We start from the raw sequence: 13,064 nt of genomic DNA, 5'->3' as shown, positions 1-13,064 counted from the left end.
GGTTTTGAACATAGGCTCTTAAATCAAAGTGCTTCTACCTACAACTTTGAAACTTCACATGTAGCTGCACCTTGATGAGTTCTACATGCCACATCCATTTTTGGGTCACTAGGTCAAAGGTCAAGGTCACTGTGACCTCTAAAAAATAACAAAAAAACCTATAAAAAAATTGCACCCACAGCAGAGCGTGGCAACTGTTATGCGATGCTTTTGTTATGAATTTGTTTTCATATTTTCTAATAAACCACCTACAAATAAAATACGCCCTAACCCAATTTTGAGTAAAAACCAAACCTTAGGCTAATTAAACCCTCAGTTTGCTTTAAAATTTAGTCATGTAATTGCACAATTAAAATGTGTCTGTCGTGTGCCACCAACATTTGCCTTGTTAACTCTCTAGAGGCCACATTTATTGTCCACATACATGCCAGACGTCCCAATCTCGGCAGGACAGTCCAGCTTTTGGGCTCTTTGTCCCGGCATCCCGATATGAGATGATTTGTCCCGACATTTGTTGAAAACAATATAAGGTCTATAAGTTCCCAATAAATTCGCTTTTCAAGCTCTTTCTGGCTAAAACTTATCATCGCTAATCCCTTTATTGCCCCCAATTAACAACCCACTTCTACTACTCGAGTGCACCAGTGTTGGTTTTTACACCTTATCAGTGATTTATCAGCAACTTAATGATTTAATCAGCATTCACACCATGGTGTTTTTATGATAGGGGTCACTAATTGCTATCGAAAGATGTATCATACAGAAATAAACGCCACCTGCGTTTGTATTTCATGGCCCAATCAAGTCTATGATCTTGTGTATTATACAACCTAAGGTTATAAAACCTGTAGAAACGCTGATTTTGTACATCAAACAAATTGAATGCTGACCAATACACATTGATGTTTATCACAAATAAACTTTCGTTTTCGACTGATTTTCAGAAAATAGTTTGTACAAATTGCATCAATCTTAATTTATAGTTTATTTACGATTGGTTGAATAAGAACAGTGCTTGATGCGCTCACATCGTGTCACAAGATTTACATATGTTCAAGGGGATATCCCTGCACCAATTGGATGTCAAATCGAGGCATACGGGGATACCCCACATTTCAGTTTATGGAGTGTATTTACTTCCGGAAAATGGAGAATGTCTGTGTTCACGAAATTCTGAACACACATTTATCGCGAATAATTGGGCAGAAAATTAGAGTTTTTGTAAGTAATATACTGACTACTGACTAAAGAAAAGGTGGAATGATTGATCATTTTAGGTGTCCCGCTTTTTGGTCAAATTTCCAGACAATTTTTTATGGAAAGTCCCGATTTGGACCTGAAAAATTCTGGCATGTATGATCGTCCAATCTTCATGAAATTTGGTCAGAAGATTGGTCTCAATGATATCTTGGATGAGTACAAAAATGGTTTTGTTTGCTTGAAAAACATGGCTGCCAAGGGGCGGGGCATTTTTCCTTATATGGCTATATATAGCTATAGTAAAATATTGTTAACACTCTACAGGGCCACATTTATTGTTTGATTTTCATGAAACGTGGTCAGAAGATTCATCTCAATAATATCTTGGACGAGTTCGAAGATAGTGCGGGTTGGTTGAAAAACATGGCCGCCAGGGGGCGGGGCATTGTCCTTATATTGCTATAGTAAAACCTTGTTAACACTCTAGAGACCACATTTATTTTCCGATCTTCATGAAACTTGGTCAGTAGATTTGTCCCAATGATATCTTGAATGAGTTCGAAAATGGTAACCTTTGCTCGAAAAACATGGCTGCCAAGGGGCGGGGCATATTTCCTTATGTGGCTATATATGGCTATAGTAAAATCTTGTTAACACTTTAGAGGCCACATTTATTGTCCAATCTTCATGAAACTTGGTCAGATGATTCATCCTAATAATATCTTGCACGAGTTTGAAATTAATGCAGGTTGGTTGAAAAACATGGCCACCACGGGGCTGGGCATTTTTCCTAATATGGCTATAGTAAAACCTTGTTAACACTCTAGAGGTCACATTTATTTTCCGATCATCATAAAACTTGGTCAGACGATTTGTCCCAATGATATCTTGGATGAGTTCAAAAATGGTTTTGGTTGCTTAAAAACTTGGTCACCAGGGGCGTGGCATTTATCCTAATATGGCTATATATGGCTTTAGTAAAACCTGGGCATTTTTCCTAATATGGCTATAGTAAAACCTTGTTAACACTCTAGAGGCCACATTTATTGACCAATCTTCATGAAATTTGGTAAGAAGATTGGTCTAAATGATATCTTGGATGAGTTCGAAAATAATTATGTTTGCTTGAAAAACATGGCTGCCAAGGGGCGGGGCATTTTTCCTTATATGACTATAGTAAAATCTTGTTAACACTCTAGAGGCCACATTAATTGTCCGATCTTCATAACACTTGGTCAGAAGATTCATCCCGATAACATCTTGAAAGAGATAAAAAATGATGCCGGTTGGTTGAAAAACATGGCTGCCATGGGGCGGGGCATTTTTCCTTATATGGCTTTAGTAAAACCTTGTTAACACTGTAGAGGCCACATTTTTTTTCCGATATTTATGAAACTTGGTCAGATGATTTGTCCCAATAATATCTTGTATCTCAGGTGAGCAACTTTGGGCCTTTCAGGCCCTCTTGTTTCTTCATATTCTTTGTGATTTGTCTACAAAATGATTTAATGAAGTACACACATGTTTTCTACATAAAAGAGAGGACACCAGGACAGGCCCCATATTAAACACCCTGTCCTTCGTCCCTCTGAAAAATACATGAATGAGCCGCGCTCTGTGGAAAGGGGGTTGATTAGCCTGTGCAGTTCACCTAGGCTTATTTGGGAGGAAACTTTCCATCTTAACACAATTTTCATGAAGTAGAGTCTTCCTTGAAATGAAAAATGCGATTAAACTGGAAAGTGTCGTCCCTGATTAGCCTGTGCGGACTGCAGAGGCTAATCTGGGAAGACACTGTATGCACATGCATTAAACCCCCTTTTCACAGAGCTTTGCCCAAATATTATTTCAATAAAATCATTCTGTTATTTTTAGGTGCTTTGGTGGGAGTTATTTCTAGGGAATATATGTGGAAGCATGTTTATTTTAGCATCATCATAATGAAAGTTAACAGATCCCAAAATGAATGGTCATGGCAATTTCACCCTATACATCACCTGGGTCCAGGGGCACACATTATGTGTCTGTTGTTTCAATCCAGAGAGATGTTTGCTGACAGGAGAGGCTCTAAATGTTGTCCATACATCACCATAATTTCTCCATTAAGCCTTGTGGAAGATTTCCTGAAAGTATCAGGATTTTGAGTTACACATTTCCGAAAATAAGAGATTTACCTTAATAGAGAATTGGAAGTATTGGCACGCTTTGTATGTTGTCATGTTCCTGGTGTTATAGCACAGTTTGTCCCATGGGTGGTAAGGAAATGACAACTACATGGTTGATGGGGAAAATATATTTGCTTTATTGCTCAACACAATTTACTGATTTTTCAGATAAATATTGCTGTCAGTTATTCTTATGAAAACTGATTATGCATAATAAGCAGAGGATTTGCGTCTGAGCTTGGACTTTCATATTTCTCAAATTCTGGTCTCAATAGAATGGTATTGATCCTGGTAAACAAGTTTACTTCATTTGACATGATTTTGCAATTTCTTGGTGCATTTCGTTTTGTACCGCCATTGACAGCTCTAATGCTTTTGGAGAAATGACTGGTCTCCGTTAAAATGGACTTGTTTCTAAGTTTATTGGTCTTAAAAAATATGTGGCAAATGTCTAATGGTACTATTTAGTGTAAAGAGATCCAGCTATAAGGATAAAAAACACTTTATTTTTACATGCAATTCAAATATAGCTTATTTATCTACAATCTTTAACCAGGTTTTCCGAAGGAAAAAAACTGGTTATTAGATTGGCTAATGTCGGCGGGCGGGCGGAACAAGCTTGTCCGGGCCATAACTTTGTGGTTCATTGTGAGATTTTAAAATCATTTGGCACATTTGTTCACCATCATTAGACGGTGTGTCGCGCGAAAAAATTACGTCAATATCTCCAAGGTCAAGGTCACACTTTGAGTTCAAAGGTCAAAAATGCCATAAAAGAGCTTGTCCAGGCCATAACTATGTCATTCATTGTGAGATTTTAAAATCATTTGGCACATTTGTTCACCATCATTGGACAGTGTGTCGCACGAAAGAATTACGTCATTATCTCCAAGGTCAAGGTCGCCACAACTAAAAATAGATTTAATTTGAAACAAAGAGGGTTAATTATAAACAATCAGTTCAGTTTGAGTTGTCTCCCTTTATCATACTTTTTTTCATATTGAAAACCTGATTTTGTGACAATTTTGTCCCTTGTTAATTTTCTGTCAAGGTTATTTGGATCTAGGTAAAAACTATATTGAGTAATGGACTTTCCGACCAGACACATAACTCAACAAAATCCACATTCATTTGATCTGAAAAATTGGTTCAGAATTGGTCAGCAATTACAATTAAAGAACTGCCTAAAGAAAGACATTATTTACCCATAATTCAAGACGATGTGTATGATGGCCATTACTTGACTGCTGGTCTGTTCCATTTACCATAGAGTCATTGAGATAATAACTTCTGAACATTTCCAGACAGGGTATATGAGAGAAATTTTCTGCTGCTATGAAAGATTTTGTTCTGTAATTCATTGACATTGCATTTATGTATGCCTGTTGAAATGAGTTTCTCCCAAGGGGTATATATTAAGTTCATTTTGTAGACAATCAAAGGTCAATGATGTTTTGGTTTACATCTGGTGGAAGCCAGAGGAGCTAACTTTTTATTCATCACCATCTTGAAGCAGGAAAGGGTTTTTAAGCCCTTTGTCCTTTCATCCATCCATTTGTAATATTTTCTTGTCTGTCCCATATCTTCTGCACTCTTTGAAGGATTTTTATGAAACATGATAAGGTCATTTGAGACAATATGGTGAAAGGCATTAGGCAGTTATGCTAGCTGAAGGTCAAGTTCACATTTTAAGGTTAAAATTTTGCTTTGTTTGGTGTTATATGCTAAATAATTGACAGTAAAACTATTCTTCTTTATGCCAAAAATGTATTTAGGGATCAGAACTACTTTTGGAAAAAAAGAATCCATTCAATTGTTGTTCTGAATAATTGTTTCCTTATTAAAAACTGTGATTTTGTTTGAATATCATATGCATATGCTTGCTTATAGTTTCTTTATACGTTTGTATTTGTGGTGGTGATTTGGACAGCATCAATTCATTAGTGTGTGTTAACCCTTTCCCCTTTCAGAAGCAAATTGAAAATGGCTTTTGCAACCAGCATAAAACCAGAACAGCCTGCGTGTAACTCACAGTCTGTTTAGGTTTTATGCTGTTTGCTGCTCAACAGTATCTTAAGGTTGGAAATGAAGGCTTTTAAATTTGATTTTAGTGAAGATTTTTAATTTACTTAGATGGTTTAAGGGACTGGCAACGCATCAAAGTGCGTCTATATTAATAAAGGGGTAAAGAGTTGATTCCAGTTCCGAACCCATTTCATCCTGAGACTCTTTCCTTGCCAAGTGGTTGTAATCATGTATTAATTGCTGGTGGTGAATGGTGGGCAATCATGAATTGGTAATTGTTGCTTTTGTTTAACAAGGCAATTAACCATAAAACTAACCAGAGGTGTGCCCAGTGTTTCTAATCACTTGGTAATTGGGCTGATGAGCCTTGGAGGCTTGCAGACAATGCAGCATTACAGTTGATGTTCCAAGAGGCTCCAACATTCCATGGCACCTGCTGTAATAGCAATCCAACAAGCAAACCTGGCAGTTGTCTGTATGCACATCATTTTCTGAAATAAAGTTCCTGATGAAAATACCTGCAAAAGTTTGTTAAAAAGTTGTAATGCTCTTCGAAAGTAATAGTCTTTTTAGCTCACCTGATTGCACAGGTGAGCTTTTGTGACCGGTCTTTGTCCTTCGTCTGTCCGTCCGTCAGTACACATTTGTTCGTAAATACTCTAGAGGCCACATTTATTGTCCGATCTTCATGAAACTTGGTCAGAAGCTTTGTCCCAATAAAATCTCGGTCGAGTTCAAAACTGGGTCGTACCGGGTCAAAAACTAGGTCACTAGGTCAAAAAAAAGAAAAAGCTTATAAACACTGTAGAAGTCACATTTTATGTCCAATCTTCATGTAACTTTGTCAAAATGTTTGTCTTAATAATACGTTGGTTGATTTTAAAAGTGGTTCCGGTCCGTTGAAAAACATGGCCGCCATTGGGCGGGGCAGTTTTCCTTATTTGGCTATAGAGAAACCTTGTAAACACTCTAGAAGTCACATTTTTTTACCCAATCATCATGAAAGATGGTCAAAACATTGGTTCTACTGATATCTCGGACGAGTTCTAAAATGGTCCAGATCGGTGAAAAAACATGGCCGCCAGTGGGTGGGGCATTTTTCTCTATATGTATATAGTGAAAACATGTGAACTCTCTAGAAGTCACATTTTTGGCCCAATGTTCATGAAATTTGGTCAGAACATTTGTTTCCTTGATATGAGAGTTGAGTTCGAAAATGGTTCCGGTCAGTTGAATAACATGGCTGCCAGGGGGGGAAGGGGGGCAGTTTTCCTTATTTGGCTTTAGAGAAAAACTTGTAAACAATCTAGAAGTCACAGTTTTTGCCCAATCTTCATGAAAGTTGGTCAAACATTGGTTTTATTGATATCTCAGACGAGTTCGAAAATGGTCCAGAGCGGTGAAAAAACATTGCCGCCAGTTGGCAGGGCATTTTTCTCTATATGTATATAGTGAAAACATGTGAACATTCTAAAAGTCACATTTTTTGCCCAATTTTCATGAAATTTGGTCAGAACATTTGTTTCCTTGCTATGAGAGTTGAGTTTGAAAATGGTTCCAGTCAGTTGAATAACATGGCTGCCTGGGGGGGCAGTTTTCTTGTATTTATATAGTAAATAAAGCTTGTGAACACTCTAGAAGTCACATTTTTTGCCCAATCATCATGAAACTTGGTGAAAAGATTGGTTTTATGTATATATCACATAATTAATGCCATAATTATTGCCCTTAGATTGTCCAAATTTTCATTATATTATACAAAATCCTTGTAAACACTCCAGAGGTCACAATTTTGTTTCAGATTTTATTAATCTTGGGGTCATAATATTTATTTTTGTAAGCAAAGTTTGATGTTTGGTAAGGGGGGTCAACTCAAAATATAGGTCACCAGGTCAAATCTTACAAAAACAAAAACACTCCATATGCCAGAGTTTTGGTTCAATAATGATGAAACTTGACCAGGATGTTTTTCTGGACAATATCTAGGTCAAGTTTGACGTTTGGTAAAGATTGAATGAACCGACTCCTCTCAGGTGAGCGAACTAGGGCCATCTTGGCCCTTTTGTTTAATGTTGTTCCATATCTGGAACTGGCTGCTAGCATAATGTGCAACAGCTTCTTGAAATGTAAATTTCTATTTAAAGAACATGCTTTACAGAACAATACAATGCAAATAATATACACAAATAGTGATACGCAGAAAAATTAACATTTTGCAAAGGCTGTAATTAAACTTTTCAGGCATTCTTTTACAAGAATTGAACATGGCTCAAAGATAATTTCCATTTCTGATTGAACACTTACATAGTTTTGAAATATTTACTTATTTTAAAAAATTTTCACAACAGCATGTTGCCTTTGTTTATTAAGAAATTTCAACACGCGGAGGTTAGTCCGAGTTTTGTGTGGATCAGGTATGTTTAACCCTTTACCACTTAGATATGATTTTTGATGCATTTGCAGTCCCTTAGAAAGTTACATATAATTAAAGACCTTTCTTACTAGATTCAAGTTTTAAAGGCTTTATTTCCAACCCTTCGATACTAATGAGCAGCAAACAGCACAACACTTGAACAGATTGTGAGTTATAACTCGCAGGCTGTTCTGGTTTTATGCTGTTTGCACTTAGCCATTTTGACTTCTATTCTGAGAGGAAAAGTGTTAATAACTAACTTGCTGTCACTACAATACTTCACAAAAAGTGAGTGAAATCACCCACGGTCATGTTTAAAAAAAAGTTTAGTGTCTGCTTGACTATGATAGCGCTTGTACTGACGATGCCAGACAATGACCAGAATTACAAACAAGGCAAATATTCAAGCATAACAAGCATAACAATTCTGTGTAATTAATCAATGGCTATAATTATCAACACTTAAGATCAAAGGGATGTTTGATGAAAATCACCTGGGTTAGGAATTGATTTGTAAAACAAGAAGAGCATGGTCTGTTTGACCTAAAGCAGAACTACTAGTATGGTCATAATTCTGTATAAAAACAACATCAGCTTGCATCAGACAAACAATTGTGATTGTGCTTTACATTCATGATATTATATTTTTTAAATGACCAGTGATGGGACAATATCTACAGATATTCTGATGGTGAGTTATCACAATTTCTGCCAATGTGTTGGCAGCATGGCTGAGATTGTGCTGTAGCATGTCAGTTACCCGTGAGCTGCCCATCAGTATTGATGGAAGACAATTATCAATTAGTGCTGTAGTGGCTTTGATTGCTCAGGTTATCATTTGAGGCTGATTGACTGTAAGTGTTCTATTAATTCCTGGCTGATTTCCATACATCTTAGTAGTAGAAAACATATTTATTGTCATAATAATGCTTGGACAATTCTTATCAACGTAAATGTAAATTAAAAATACCAATCTGAATGGTCAAATGCAAAAAGACTCTTATCGATCCTCTGCCGTTGTAATCAGAGAGGACCATTAGTTAAAACCTTTTACCTTAGTGAATATGTCTGTCTGTCCGTATTTTTCAGTTTTTATCAGACAATAAATTCGTTTGGTACGGTTATGGAAATAATTTAAAACTAAAACCTGAATCCTTGATTATCTTAGTATGTGGATAGAAGGCGAAATGAGGAATATGCTTGTTGTCCCCTACCAGTTTCACCGGAGGGGACTTATGGTTTTCGCTCTGTGCGTCTGTCTGTCACACTTTTCTGGATCCTGCGATATCTTTAAAAGTTCTTAATATTTTTTCATGACACTTAAATCATGGATAGATTGCAATATGGACATTATGCACTTGATTTCATTTTGTTTCTACATCAAAAATTCTGGTTGCTATGGCAACAAATAGACTAGAAATACTGCTGAAAATGGTGGTTTTCTGGATCCTGTGATAACTTTAAAAATTCTTCATATTTTTCCATGAAACTTAAAATATGGATAGATGGCAATATGGACATTATGCATGTCATTTCATTTTGTTCCTATGGCAACAAATATATATTTATAAAAAATTCTGACAATGGTGGAATTTCTGACAATGGTGGAGCCGGTAGGGGACATAATTTATATTGCTTGGCAATGGTCTTGTTATTTCAGCTTGGTTTACCGATAAAATCTGTGGTTGCTATTGTTACAGATGTTTAAATATATAATGGTTACATAAATAATTTAATACTGAAATATGGACCCTGTGATCCAGATACATAAAGTATGTAAGCTAGATTGATGAAACTAGGTATGGGGATTATAAGAGGGCCATATTGGGAATATGCAAAGTATTTCAGTTTTGTCAATCTAACTGGTTGCCTTTGTTGCCATATCTGTTTTCAGAATGCATCAAGCTTTTTATGACTTTGAAGGCTAACAAGTATAATCAGTTAATTTGTATCTCCATTGAATGGCTGGTTTCATCACAACACATATTGCTCTTAACTGAGGTTTTGTCATAAAATTGTAGACATATCTTGTCTAGGCAATCTTTTATATCTTTTACTTGGTTCATTAGCAGTATTTCATATGGCTGTGACAGATCTATAGGATTGCTGTTACTGTGTTTTTGAATCCTGTAATATCTAGACAATTTTAGTTGATGAATTAAGTTGATGGTTCTGGAAAATGTTGACTTACTCAAATTCAAAGGTCGAAGTGCCTTAAATTATCACATTGAAACAACTTTCTTTTTCAAAGCATGATGAAATTAATGTATTCATCTTACTTTTTAATGCCTTCAAAAACCAGAACTATTTATATTACACTCCTGACATAAAATTCAGCAATATAATTTTGACTACTACTTACTTTAAAAAAAAAAGCTCTACATAGCAACATTAATTTTGCAATAATTAATAGGTTAACAGATTTTTTATATGTATCTGGCATAGTGCAAGTTTTTGCGATATTTTTCTTTTCAGTCCGTTATCTCTCTATAGAGATAACGGACTGAAAAGAAAAATATCGCAAAAACTTGCACTATGCAAGATAAATTGGTTTAAAAGAGCCCCAAACTTTCACAATGATTTCATTTAATACAGGCGACAAACATTTCACTCGATGCAGCATATTGATGTGTTAAATCTTGAAAGAACAAGTGAATTTTACAAAAACTGTTGTCTTACAGGACAATAACGTGACAACAAAGATGTTTAAACGTGTATATTCCAACCAGTTTGACACTTTTTCATTGAGTTTAAATCCTTTTCTAAAATCATATCTATTCCAAAAGTAAAACTCAACACTTTTTTGCACACTTAAATTTTTATGCTCCCCGAAAATTTTCAGGGAGCATATAGTTGCCAGTTTGAAGTTCCTTCCTAACTTCCGTACTTCCTTCCTTCTGTCACACGTTTGTTACCGTTTCTCATAGCACCTTCAATACTTTACCGCTCTCTTTCATATTTGGCATGTAGGTACCTTGCATTGACCTCTACCTTTTGATGAGGTTTGAGGTCACTGGGTTAAGGTCAAGGTCACCGAGGCTAATAATAATATACTTTTTCCGTCACACTTTTGTTACCGTTTCTTATAGCACCTTCAATACTTTACCGATCTCTTTTATATTTGGCATTTAGGTACCTTGCATGGACCTCTACCTTTTGATGAGGTTTGAGGTCACTGGGGTCAAGGTCAAGGTCACCGAGGCTAATAATATACTTTTTCCGTCACACTTTGTTTACAGTTTCTCATAGCGCCTTCAATACTTTACCGATCTCTTTCATATTTGGCATGTAGGCCTTGCATGGACCTCTACCTTTTGATGAGGTTTGAGGTCACTGGGGTCAAGGTCAAGGTCATCGAGGCTAATAATATACTTTTTCCTTCACTCTTTGTTTACAGTTTCTCATAGCACCTTCAATACTTTTCCGATCACTTTCATATTTGGCATGTACGTACCTTGCATGGACCTTTACCTTTTGATGAGGGTTGAGGTCACTGGGTCAAGGTCAAGGTCACCGAGGCTAAAAATAATATACTTTTTCCGTCACACTTTTGTTACAGTTTCTCATAGCACCTTCAATACTTTATCGATCTCTTTCATATTTGGCATGTAGGTACCTTGCATGGACCTTTACCTTTTGATGAGGGTTGAGGTCACTGGGGTCAAGGTGAAGGTCACCGAGGCTAATAATATACTTTTTCCATCACACTTTGTTTACAGTTTCTCATAGCACCTTTAATACTTTACCGATTTCTTTCATATTTGGCATGTAGGCCTTTCATGGACCTCTACCTTTTGATGAGGTTTGAGGTCACTGGGGTCAAGGTCACCAAGGCTAATAATATACTTTTTCCGTCACACTTTGTTTACAGTTTCTCATAGCACCTTCAATACTTCACCGATCTCTTTCATATTTGGCATGTAGGTACCTTGCATGGACCTTTACCTTTTGATGAGGGTTGAGGTCACTGGGTCAAGGTCAAGGTCACCGAGGCTAATAATAATATACTTTTTCCGTCACATTTTTGTTACCGTTTCTCATAACACCTTCAATACTTTACCGATCTCTTTCAAATTTGGCATGTAGGTACTTTTCATGGACCTCTACCTTTTGATGAGGTTTGAGGTCACTGGGGTCAAGGTCATGAGGCTATTAATAGATTCACACTATTGTTACAGTTTCTCATAGCACCTTCAATTCTTTACCAATCTCTTTCATATTTGCCACGTAGGTACCTTGCATGGACCTCTACCTTTTGATGAGGTTTGAGGTCACTGGGGTCAAGGTCAAGGTCACAGAGGCTAATAATAGATTTTTTTAGGTGGTTTTTAACACATAGATTGACAAAGCACATCATCGCGAAGCATCCATCAGTTTCACTGATATTCTTGTTTCTGTTTACTTTTCAGAAACTGTTTGTGCTATATCAGATCTTTAAATCTTTATTTAACACATATTTGAAGCATGTCAGTGCAGGTTGAGTTAAAATTGTATGGCACTCTTCCTGTTGGCCCATGCATTATTGAAATATCTTATCCCCTATAATAAACGTGATAATTTTCAGGCTAGAAAGATTTTCCAAATGACATTGGAAAGTTACGTGTTAAGATATAAGTACCGGTAGATATTCTTAATGATACAATTCACATCTAAGTTAGATTAGTATGAAGACTTGGGAAATGAAAGAAAATGTGCCTTTGTGTTTTCTTAGGCTTTTCCAGGAAATTTTGAAAATGTATTATTATCCTATTAGACATATTTCTGTAAACAGTAATATAATATTTATGTAATTATCACAAAAGGTAAGAAATGACTATGAATGGCTAGAAACTTTTAAGAATTCCAAGTTGTTAAATAGAAATTTTAAGCCAAGTGTATGAGGTTATCTCAAGGCTGATTAATGCCACCTTGTATTATATTTGAAATTGTTTTGAAAGAAAATGTCCATTATTTATTTTTCAGAAGTGCTATTGTTGTGTCAAATCTGCTCAGAGCACGTTTTTCCAGTTGCTGTGAACTAGTAAGACTGGACCCTCCAAATTATTAGGTGCTTGGTAAGTCCTTGAATCATCCATAGATTTTGTGTTACCTTACAAACAAGCATTTGCTGTATTAACTATCGCAAGCTTAACAGTGAGACAGACATATCAGTCTGTGTTCATGTGCTTATTGGCAGTGAATGGACAAAACATTTTATTACATTCTTATAATGTCAGTGGACAATAGAGGTAAGGATGCATCCTAGAATGCAAAATGCACAG

At 36.2% G+C, this 13,064-nt stretch overlaps 1 protein-coding gene across 1 annotated transcript in view; it reads left to right on the top strand.

The window, feature by feature from the left end:
- Positions 1–12,772: 12,772 nt before the first annotated feature.
- The window catches only part of LOC127880172 (protocadherin-9-like), a 78,437-nt gene continuing 78,145 nt past the window's right edge, over positions 12,773–13,064 (top strand). The window contains exon 1 of the mRNA XM_052427424.1: positions 12,773–12,857. The gene's annotated coding sequence lies outside the window, so the exon portion shown is untranslated. The remainder of the gene's footprint in view (positions 12,858–13,064) is intronic.

The sequence above is a fragment of the Dreissena polymorpha genome, chromosome 4 (assembly GCF_020536995.1).
Source record: "Dreissena polymorpha isolate Duluth1 chromosome 4, UMN_Dpol_1.0, whole genome shotgun sequence".
Lineage (NCBI taxonomy): Eukaryota > Metazoa > Mollusca > Bivalvia > Myida > Dreissenidae > Dreissena > Dreissena polymorpha.
The sequence above is the reverse complement of the archived record's forward strand: the minus strand, read 5'-3'. Positions and strand labels throughout refer to the sequence as shown.